The sequence below is a fragment of the Simochromis diagramma genome, unplaced genomic scaffold (assembly GCF_900408965.1).
Source record: "Simochromis diagramma unplaced genomic scaffold, fSimDia1.1 OVJJ01000302.1, whole genome shotgun sequence".
Classification (NCBI taxonomy): Eukaryota; Metazoa; Chordata; class Actinopteri; order Cichliformes; family Cichlidae; genus Simochromis; species Simochromis diagramma.
Window position 1 is genome coordinate 13,634,685 of NW_024386792.1, and position 12,294 is coordinate 13,646,978.

Here is a 12,294-nt window from a genome sequence, read left to right on the forward strand (position 1 = left end):
CAATCCATCCATCCAATCATCCATCCATCCAATCATCCATCCATCCATCCATCTATCCATCTTCTTCTGCTTATCCAGTTCAGAGTTACAGGTGGGCTGGTGTCTATTCCAGCTGTCATAGGGCAATAGGGAGGGTGCAACCTGCATTGCTAGTATTTTGCAAATTTATTTATTGGTTAAGGTCAAGGTCAAGGTCAAATTTATTTATATAGCACATTTCCAGACATACAATGCTGCACAAAGTGCTTAACAATATAAAAATGCCATTAAAAATAAACAATGTAAAACAATAATAACAATATAAAACAATGAAAGGGCAATAAAATAATTAAAACAATAACTAAGACTATTAAAATAAGACCAAAATGCTTGGGTCATAGTGTGTTAAAAGCCAGGGCATAAAAATGTGTCTTTAGTAGTGATTTAAATTGATCAAGTGTTTGTGCAGATCTAATATTTAGGGGAAGACTATTCCAAAGTTTGGGACCTGCCACAGAGAAGGCTCTATCGCCACGAGATTTGAGATTAGTCCGTGGGATGGACAGCATTAATTTTGAGCTAGACCTCATGGTTTTTAATTTAATACTTTGTATGACCTCAGCTAATCATGCTTTCTTATGTAATTGTCTTAAGAAATTTGCAAACACATATTTTTTACCCTCTACAGCACTGTGAGGCAGCTCACAAGCATTAAATATTCCAAAGATATTTAATAGCAGAAGGAATGGTGATGGGGGTTAAAGTAGGGGAAAACCTGAAAACAAAGGGAAAAAAACCCACGACAGACTCAAAAATAAAGGGCAGCAGGCACAGGAGGCCGAAAGGCAGAGCAAATAAAAGTTAAGAACAAAGAGACGAAAATAAAAAGACAACAAAGTGGGAGTACAGATTAAAAACGAACAGAAGGCTGGCAGCAGGACAGTCAAGTTGACAAAAGCTACGAAGCAAAGCCGATAGAGAAAAAAGACACAGAAGGGACCTGTCGAGGTTTCTGAACAAACAGAAGTGAAGATGATCAGAGTGGAGCACTGACACGAGGATAGAAACCCAACATGCGGGCCTTTAGCAACAACGATCTACACTAAAAAGCAGATATAAATGACGCTGTTAAACAAATAAATGCATTATGGTCAGTATGCTTGTTAGCTTACTGACCAAAACTTATACACATTTTTCAGCTTTGATTTTTCCTGCAAGGCTACTTATAAAGATGGAAAGCATGACAGTTTCCCAGAAAAGAATCCAAATTATTTTGCTTGCCAAATCCGATTTTTTTGACCCTATGCGACCCATATCCGATCATGGTATGACAGTGTGAACGGCACAAATCCGATATTTTCAAATCCGATCTGGGTCACTTTCGTATGTGGTACTGAATCCGATACATATCCGATGTTTTAGAAAGCGACTGCTGTTTGAACGGTCATGTCGCATTAAATCCGTCTTTTACGTCACTGACACAAGACAGACGCCAATTATCAGCACCTGCGAAGACATCGTGAACGCTTCCTGGCCATCCAGGGAAGACAACGTGAACATTTTATTTGTACTGTATAATCTGCAGATTCTGACAGAAATCTGCAACTATCCTTTGAAGCACCGCTCCTCTCTAAAACAGCAATAAGGATAATTATTAGGTTATTTACATTATTATGTAAATAACAAAATAACTTAAAGCAAAAATTGGGAAACGCAAAGTCCGAAGTCTTTATATTAAGAGCCATCAGTCAAGCAATACTGTTTGCTCTGGGTCTAAACAGAGCGCGTTGTGTGTGACGTCTTCTTTGAGCGGGCCGCTTTGAGCGTTCACACTAGAGCAAGTTTGCTGTCGCATTTTATTTGTAGTGTGAACACGCAGACAAAAAAAATTGGATTTGATCAAAAAATCGGAATTGAGCATCAAGACCTGCAGTGTGAACGTAGCCAAAGAGACGGGAGAAACACCCTTCAGCAACGTGTTATTGGTGTTGATGTTGCATAGTTCATCCACCAGGGGACACTGTGCAACTACTGTGATGGGAGCACACCTGAAAAATACCACCAGATAATCTGAGCACATAGGAGCACATATGTAACTACAACTAAAAAAAATTTAATTCAAATACCCATACCAGCAGTATTGGTCTTAAAAATACCATATTATAGATCACACTAATGGCTGTGTGTCCAGGTGTTTGGTAGTCATCACCATGTTTTTGCTGCAAATATTACCAGGAATTGTTTGCAAGATGTGTCTACAAAAATAGGCTGTAGTATGGCCCATAACCCTCTGCCAACCAATAAGTACATGGATATGGGCATGAAAGTACAGGAAGTACAGCAAATTACCAGTTATGCAAGGAATTTTCTCAGTTTTTCCTTTAGTTTGAAATCCACAATCTAGCCTCAAATAACCTTTTGTCATTCTCTACACGTAAATGCAATCTAGCCTCTTATGTGGCAATCAAAGAAAAACACCATGTTCAGTGTGTTCTAGTGCCACGTAATCCTCTCATAGTGTGGGAATGTAATCCTATTATTCATTTGAGATAACTGAATGTAATTCAACAGCTTTGCTCAGTTTATGAACTCATTTTGAAGTTGTAGCCAATATCAAGGCGCTTATTCACACTGTTTTCTATTTAACCAGTTTCTCAGAACTAACTCAACAGAGCGGAGGAGAATTACAAGAAACCATTTATCTCCACCACAGCGAACGCCATTATGTTTTATAGGTGTGAAACTGAAAAAGGCTTGTGAAGAGTTTTCTTTTTAAGTAGTTAACATTTCAGAGGGTGAGTGTGGATAAAACTCATAATTTGTTTAACTGGAATTGTTTAATGTGTTTGCTATTTTTAAGTCAGATTGATGCTGCTTAATGCTCTCTTATCACTGACAGCATTCAGGGTGTGTGCACATTTACGAGCGCGTGCGTTGCCAGATGCTGCTACGTCTTACTACGATTTGTCAGTTGAGCTGTAACGATGTTTTCAGAGATGCAAACTTGTCAAATATATAAATACGATGGAAAAAATAACAGTTTTTAAACTCCACATTTCCTTGCTGTCAGTGCTCAGCCCAGTGTGCTGCGGCAGCCAGCCTAAGGCTCACTAATGATGCCAGTTTGTACTCGGCAAAGCAGACTGACAGGCTATATTCACAAAAACACAATGTTGTGCACCCCCCCCAAAAAAAACAACAAAAAAAAAAAAAACTTGCTTGCGCTTACATTGAAACGTGCACGCAGGAAAACCCACACACAAACAAAAAGCATCACTTAAAAAGCTCGAGGCTGGCAGTGTTTCCAGTCTGGTGAACGATATGAGAACTTTATTTGCTGATGTCTGTGCATGTGTGTTTGTGCGTCTGACAAAAAGCAAGCGTTGTACAGCATCTACAACGCTCAGGTGCCAAATCAAAGGACCACCAGTCTTTAGTTTAAACCAGACACCCGGAGCTACAACACATACACCCACACACATGCACAGCAGCAGCTTCCTTTATTTATCATCAAGAAAGTCGAACCACCCGGCATCCCTCCGTCCTGCTCCGAGCTATATAAATAACACTCCGCCAGCAGCATCTCAAAACGTTATGCGGTAGCACGTTGCCTGATTCCAGCATTTTTCATACTGTTATTCCAAACTGGGAAGCTTTGCAGCACAACGCCAGAAATGATATAAAGACGGCATGTGGCTGGAACAACAGGTCAGGATACGGCTATATGAGCATAAAAGTCATGTGATCTAGAAAAAGCACTGTGCATGCTGGTGGAAGGCAGTGCTTTCAAAAGTCTGGCAACAGCTGTAGCTTCATTTTTCCTGGAAGTTTCAATTTTTTGAAATGTATTTCTGAGCACAGACCCGCAGTCAGTTACACACACACACACACACACACAACTAACAACAAAAACATCACTGTTTAGTCACTGCAGCAGCTGCCTTTATTTAAATACTTCCTTTCATAAAGTCTAGAGTGTGATTCTAGTAGGTTCAGTTAAATTGTTAATTGATTTATTTTATTTATTTTGTCTTCTGGAAAAAAGGCTCCCGTCTGTTACACAGCAGCAGGATTACTCTGTACTCTGAATCATGGTTTGAAAAGTTTGCCTTCAGGGCTTTTTGTTTGTTTTTCTTTCAGATTATTTTTAGTTTTCAATCACATTTTTCGGACATCTGCTAAACCCATCCACAGCATACCTGGGGCTGCAATAAACATCATAGTTCTCTATAAGTCATTGCTTCTACTGGGACTGAGAGAGAGAAAGCAAGTTCATTTTCTTCTGTCTGCCTTTCAGTCAGTCAGTCAGTCAGTCAGTCAAGTGTCACAGGCTCTGGGCTGGAGAGCACTCTTATTTCTCTAAGAGAGAGTACAAGTGGAGACCTCCCGTCAAGGGAAATTAACTCAGCTAAAGGACTGCAGAGATTCTCTCTCACATGCTCACATTTAAAGTCTCATACAAACTCTCACTTTACTAAGTATTAATTCCCAGACCCCCCAACCTCCCACCCCCACCCGTAGTTTTAGAGAAAATTGCCTCTGTGTCGCCTGCATACATATGAGCTTCCTCCTTCCTACCTGAAATAAATGATCCATACGTTTCTTCATGTTAGCCCGTGCAACAAATAACGGAGGGAAACATGACTGCACTTTCCCATTTTTCACTGCTAAAGCAGTTTTAAAAACTAACTGTAAAAGAAAAAAAAATAATGCAACAGATTTTGAGCACTGCAGCATTTTGAATCATGGCTTCTCGTTCTTTCTTTTTAGCTTGGCTAGTTTCAGGTGGAAATTCATTCTCTGACTTTTTGCCTCATGTATCTTAGTTTGGGTCAGCCAGAGATGTTCACTTCATTCACATAAATTAATAAAGTTTTAAGGAAGACGAGATGTTCCTGTTAGTGCAGCTGGAAAATATATATTTTTAAAAGCACTAAATATTAATGGACCAAATTAATACTGCAATTCTACACGTGAGATGTCTGAACACAGAGACAAGATGTGCTGAAGCCTTTTTTAAACTGATCTGTATCAGCTGTGATCTCAGATTGTTAAAGATATATCCTCTGTTTTCAAAGCAGAACTTAAAAAACACGCCTATAACATAATAAAGTTCTGTAGAATTTAGATAACATGTTAAATAGATTAAAAATAGACGTGATCCAACGACAACCATCTTATTAGTGTTTTTAATTTTAAATGAGCAAAATTTAGGCACACAGTTCTACTACCTTTTCCAAATACACTGCTATAAATAAGTACCTATAAGTACCTTTTAACCTCATTAACCCACCCCAAATACCAATAGCTGGGTTTCATTTGACGTAGACGTGACGTCGACGTAAAGCGCGAAATTTGACTGGAGGGCGGAAGTGAAAAAGATCAGCGCAAAATCACAGACAGACAGTACGCAAAATGCCTTTGTCCTGTTGTGTTTACGGATGCTCCAGTAGGTCGACCCGAGAAACTGATAAACGGTATTTTAGGGTACCAAAAATAGCCCAACGAAGAGGAGAAAAATGGAAAATTCTAACCGAAAAACGTAGGAAAAAATGGATTTTAAATTTACGTTTACAGTCGGGAGGAGCAGAGTCTGCCAATGCCCGTGTCTGCAGCGACCACTTCGTCAGAGGTAATGTTATGTTTGCAAACGAACTTATTAGCATTATGTTGTCGTTAAATTCTCGTTTACTTAGTGCTTTTAAGTTAGTAGTCTAATATTGACTTGATTGGGACTATAGGCTGCCCAAGTGCTTTGCAATCACTTCTCCATCCTCCTTTGCAATTACCCAAGTCTTCAGAGGTGTCTCGTTAGACCTCTGAGAATGGTTTACCTTGAAACAAACAATTGTCACTCTAACGAAGTCCTAAGGATTTGGCATGTTTGTTGACGTTAAAGCCGCTAACGCTAACTGTTAGCGTGTTTAAGATAAAGCAATATAAGAACAAACACTCACCCTTGCAAACACCAAACTGTATCCATCACGGAGACGTTTTGTTCCAAGGTTGTGGACCCACCCGCTGACAAAAAAATTGTACGCCTCCAGACTCTTGAAAGCTTTCATTTGCTGCCTAGTGTAGTAAGAAGTCTGGAGGACCAAGTAGTTGGTGATATCCACAGCGTCGATAGTAGGCAAATCCTTTACTTCTGTGGTGTATTCGGACATTTTCAAAGAATACGGATCACGTCCGATATATTTTTTAACTATCTGTTTATATCTCTCCCGAGAAACGGGGTCTAAAGTTGCACAATAGCTGCTCTCCTGACTCTCCACAGTGTCCTCCATGTTTACTTCCGCCCTCCACTCAAAAATCGCGCTGCCTCCGCACGTCATCAGAACCACGTGACTGCAACCCAAGTATTCTGTGGCCTGGTTTGTATTTCTGTGACAGTTCTTTTCTGTCCCTCTGCACACATGGAGTGTTTTAGCTGATGTTCAGGGTAAAACTGCACCACATAGTGCATTTATATACAGTGAAGTGACTCCTGTGGTATCTGCTCCAACTGGCTATGTGTGCACCAGTATGTGTGCACCAGTATGTGTGCACCAGTATGTGCGCACACACATATGCAGGGCTGGATGTCACAGGTGATTTTATGGTGGGTCCCTACTAAAGAAAAATGCCTGCTTTAATGAGGCAAAACTCCAGAGACGTGAACTTCTATTTGAGTCTTAGAGGGAAAACTTAACCAGAAACTTTTGTACTCCGGGTCTTTCTATGATTAAGATAGTACACATTCGGCACAAAATACACAAAATACATTCACTTTGGACAGTGGAGAGTTGTTCATGGTATATGAGCTCTGACAGCATAATGTGATAACGTGGCTTATACACTAGCAACATGAAAAGATTTTCCTACCATCAGGGTATGAAAACAAACTGTGATATTTGTCCCAGCTACTATGAAAAAATGTACTGAATGACATAATCAATATGACATGTTGTTACCACCTGAGCCTCGGTTATAGCATCTGTGCATTATGCAATATTAATTCAGCAGTAATCATCACACAGACAAGATCACCTTGATGGAACAACACTTTAGTCAAATAATAGACTCTAGGAGAAGTAGAGCAGCTCTCAGTGGAAACAAGTAGATGGGTGACTATGGAGTCTCAATAGCTGGGCTTAAGTTGGGCTCAATGTAGGCTGTTTTGATTCATACCTCTGTGCAAGTATTCCTCCATCAGAATACAAAACTGGTTTATTTGATGTGACAGAGTACGCTAAAGAGGGATAAAAAAAAATGAATATTTGTGAGACATAAAAATTATACGAAGGAAAAATTCAGGTCATTAAAAAAAACTAATACAACTAACAGGTGTGAGCATAGGTGACATCTGTTGTATTTATTGTTTCATTACAGGCTGTGAGAAAATGTTTAGTGTAAAAAGTTGCAGAGATGTAATTTTCAGTTCTAGCAGTAAAAACAATTTAGGTTTGCTGTTTCATCCACTCCAAATTACAATGTGACTTTTGTTTTTGCTAACTCTAAAGGAAAAAGAGATCAAAGAATTGTTTTCGCTTGATAATGCCCTGCGCTCAATGGCCAGCACCCACTTCAAAGTACAACAGGGAGTGGGGTGGTATCAATGGGAGGAACACTGCTGCACGATGCTGCGCTCGAAGTAAGCACTGTGGGTGGTGAAAGCATCAAAATCAAAGTAAAGAGGGTGAACGTCTGGCCATATTTTCAGCAGGCACTCCGCTCTGCAGCATGGGTCGACCAGACAGATCCCCCCAAGAGGACAGCGTGAGTACATTCCAAACCACAATGCATCTTTGGGGGTAAATAGAGCTCCTGCAGACCATCTTTGAAGATGAGAGGAAGTTTGCACTTCCTAATGGGACGGTGAGTCTTCAAAGGATATAGTATAAAAGTGCATGACTGGTAGAGAAAACTTGGGTATCACTTTATAATGATCACGGTTAAAGAAAAGGTAAATAGATGGCTCAACTTCAGTTCATATTTTCAAGTGACAATGACTCTATAAATGTCAAAGTCTCATATCAGCTACAAATCAGAATATTTTTATTACACAACCTAATGCCATAAATAAAGAAATTATATGCATTACCCCCCTCTGCATTTAATCATGAATTATTATGACACTCTGGCTCTCTTTACAGGGTGCCTTTTGTCCTGTTTCCCTCCCCTCACCCCGAACAATCCCTGAGCCTTGTTCTGCCAGAAGATTCTTTCTTCCTGCTAAAGGGGAGTTTTTCCTTCCCACTGTCTCCAAGCGCTTGCTCATAGGGTGTCATGTGATTGGTGGGGTTGTCTCTCTATTATTGTAGAGTTTTGACCTTGAGACATTGGGGTAACTCCTGTTGTGATTTGGCCCAATATACAAATAGAAATGAATTGAATAAATGTTTATAGATTAAATATTAGTTTATAGTTTATTAGGGATGGTTATTATGATGTGTTATAAACTCCTTACATTGGACTCACATCTTTTGTTCTCTGTTAAATTTTGTAAGTAGATCAACATTTTAGTTTTGCTTTTTTAAACATTTGTGGGTTACGTCTGTTAGCTTATCTTCAAGGATATATAAAAACAATGATTTGTTTGCCTGCATATAGCTTTCAGTCTACTTTCACTGATCTGAAGACATGAATATCATAACATAACAATATTATACTTTAAAAGCTATAATATTCCTTCACAACAAATCTACATCTAAATAAAAGCCACTGCGATAAGAGAAAAGTAACCTTCCTTCAACTATCTTGTTCATCTAGCCAGAGACCGAGGCGCGGGCTTTCCGCACATCTCTCTGGCCATTAAAAATAGATGCCACAAAATTGAGAGTGACAGACGGAGGAGAGAGGGAGGCTATGACAAAGACTCATCTAAACACAGTGGCACAGCCGAGCGACTTGAGCACCAACTCCCACACAGGAAACCCAAACCCCTAGACAGTCTTCGCTCTAATCGCAAACATTTATTCAGATCAGACAACTCCACTAAAATTTCTCTGAGGAGCATCTCTGTAAGATATAAAAGGAACCGGGAAGAAAGCGCAGAAGGAAGGAAAGCGCGAACAAGCGAGGGAAAGGCCGAAAAGAAACTCGGAGGCCTTTTCAGAGGACGACACAGGCAAAAACAAAAAAAAAGTGAGTGACGGCTCTTTGGATAGTCTACACTTGGAAGGAAAGTGACTCCTTTTTAATCTGTTGGTGACACAAAGAGGAAAAGTATATGGAGGAATAATGCTCCAGACTCAGCAGACTAAAACTCTGATATGAGATAAGAGAAAATAATACAAATGGATATGAGGAATCTTTACACAGTAGGAGGTCTGATGAAACCCAGAGCACAAAAACAAATACTCAGCTCTCCTGGAATTTTTCTTTACTTATTAACTGAGAATGAGTCACAGGGAAAGCAATGCATCAGAGTTTGGAAATAAATCAAAGCTCACTGGTTTCAATTATAGCACTACTGATTTAGGTGATATGTTTTCTAGTAGAAAGACATTGGTCAGAAAACAACAAAAGAACCTGTCAGTGAAAATTTAGTGTTTGTAAAATATTTTCAGCTTTTCAACAATTGATTAATGAATTGATCACAAAAAGAGAAAAGATTATTAATTTTACCCTGTACAAAATGTGTATTGACCTGTGACTAGCACACATGGCCCTGCCCCCACTGTCTCACATTTCTCTATTTTAGACAGCTTTCTCAAACAGCCTCTAGTCCCACAGCTGTAAACTTTTTGAGTGATGCAGTTACATGTGTTAGCTTGGTCGTTATTACACTCACTCACACAAACATGAGCAGAAAACAAACTTTATAATTAGAGTTGTCAAAAAAAATCAACACTCACAGCGATTGATATTAAAAATGACTACTGAATCGGTTGCTCATTCGCAACAGTATCTCTGCCTCCACGCTGTTTAGAATACAATGTCACACGGCATGGTTGCAGACAGGCAGGCACGCAGCCTGTCCTTCACTGAGTCCAAAACATCCAACGACACTTTATGAGGCATTTGAGAGGTCAGTAAAGCTTTTGTTTCGATAACACTTCAGTGTTAAAAAGTTATAATAAACAGTAACCTGACTGATGCACACGTTCACCATTTAACTATTAGCAGTCTTTCAACAGCAACATAATGAAACGCTAACATTAATATGGCAGCTTGACAGCAAACGTTATCAGTCCTGTTCATCTATAACATTAATAGATGGTACTAATTTGACAGAATAACAACACAGTTATTTGTCTCTGATCAGTGTTAAGTTTCCCCTTAAAGTTCCATATCAAAGCACAGAAAAGTCTACCGAGAGATTAGCAGCCCAGACAGACAGACAGACAGACAGACAGACAGACAGATAGACAGATAGATAGATGTGTGTGCATGCATGTCTGGCACTAATGGTATATCTCGCATGAATGATATTTTGTGTCATACATTAGCACAGCTTCACTATAGAGTGCAATGATGTTAGACAGTAACTGTCCAGTCTTTGCGTTGCGCTCCTTCTTTTACAATCTATTTCATTCAAACCAGAACCAGAAAACAAAATCAGTCCATTAAGAAGCAGCCATGCCTTTCTTCTTTAACATTAAAAATGATGCCAGGATACAGTAGAACCCAAGCTAATGACTAAAATTGTGTTTGTGAACAAACACTCACACACACAAGACAGATGGTGTATGTTTGTGAAAGTGTAAGTGTGTGGCATATAGACCTAATTACAGCCACTCTTATGCAAGGAGAAAGCATTACCCTGCTTGCACTCACAGACAAAATTCTCTTCTCTTTGTCTAAATATAGCTGGGATTGTTCTCAAAGGGGGAAAAAGGAGGAGAGAGGACATGCTGTATGAGAAGGGTATGAGTTGGAGGAAAGAACAAAGTACACTTTGTAAATGTTTCAGTAATAACATGTGTGTATTAATGCGTGTGTGACTTGTAATGGCAAAATGCACAGTTCATCTAATCAGCTTATGAATTAGCGTTTGATCTAATAAACGTTCAGGTGTGTGTTGATGTTTTAGTGTGAGAGAGAAAGAGTGAATGGAAAAGACAAAGAAGAAGAGGTCTAAGTAGAGCGATCTTCATTTCTACAGCTGACTCAATGAGTAGATACAGTGCCAAGTTATTTTAATTAGTCGCTCTGAGAGTACTGCGGGAGACGATGGTCTTCAGGGATAGTCTTCAACAGTAAGCATTCAATCCATCATCTGCCAGTGAAGGAAATGGATAATCCCATGAATGAATGACTGCTTAACTTAACAGCATAATGGTCAGAGCCTAACCTTTGTGTTGACCAGCACCAATATGCTCCAGGTCAACTGTGCGTGTTAGACCAAACATGACACGACAGCACTATTCTCCAGAGTGTGATCAGCTGTGAGTCAGAGAAGATTTAACTCAATCCATGTCCCGTTTCCAGAGTACCGACAAATGGGTGCTAGTAAATTATTTGGGCTTTCACATTGGGGACAGGTTTTTTAAAATGTCCCTCTTCAACCCAACCCAAAGTTTAGGGTGAAATCTGACAATCTTCTGCAGCTCATGCCCAACGTAAAACCCTAGCTCTGATCATCACATAAGCAGAAAGTAAAGTTTTAAGTATTTGTGTTTTGAATAAGCAATTTGGATGATCTAAATATGTACTAGTTTAGGCTGATTCTCAATCAACAGCTTTAAGTCTGTCACCGTGTTCCTACTAATGCTTCTTCTAATCTTTTTTTTTTTTTTTTTAAATTTGGATAGAGACAGTGTAGACACACGGGAAAGTGGAGAGAGAGGAAGACATGCAGTAAAGGGCCGCAGGTTGGAAACTATTCCTAGTGGGAATCAGGACTTATGATACATGTAAATAATTATAATAACTTTAATTTAAATTGTTCATTTTTAACAGGTTACAGAAGTTTTCTTTTCTTTTTTAAAAAAAAATCTTTAGTTTTAGCCCTAATTCATCTAGTTTCTTATCAAAGCCTTACATAAAGTAGCCTCTGGATGTGACTTCAGAGCTGCAGATTTGTGACCCCTGAACTAAGCTAGACTTCCCAGTGTCAACAAACACATCATAAGAATCCATCATATCATTTGTGACAATACTGGTATCATTTTTGCGTGATAAAGTGCAATATCATGATATTATTGGTCTAATGTTTTCTAATGTGCACAATAACGAGAAAAGCACACGTCTGACAGCCAAAGTCACATGTCCACCTTTGATGAAGATTTAGTAACAAGAGACTTCAACATCTTCCAATGAAGCACAATGCTATGCAAAATATGCAAAAAAAAAAAACTTGTTTCACCACTTGAGGCAAAAATACACCAT

The 12,294-nt window shown here is 39.2% G+C and overlaps 1 protein-coding gene across 1 annotated transcript in view; it reads right to left on the minus strand.

The window, feature by feature from the left end:
- Positions 1-12,294, minus strand: part of usp43a (ubiquitin specific peptidase 43a) — a 125,496-nt gene that overhangs the window by 72,095 nt on the left and 41,107 nt on the right. The gene's annotated exons all lie outside the window — the stretch shown is intronic.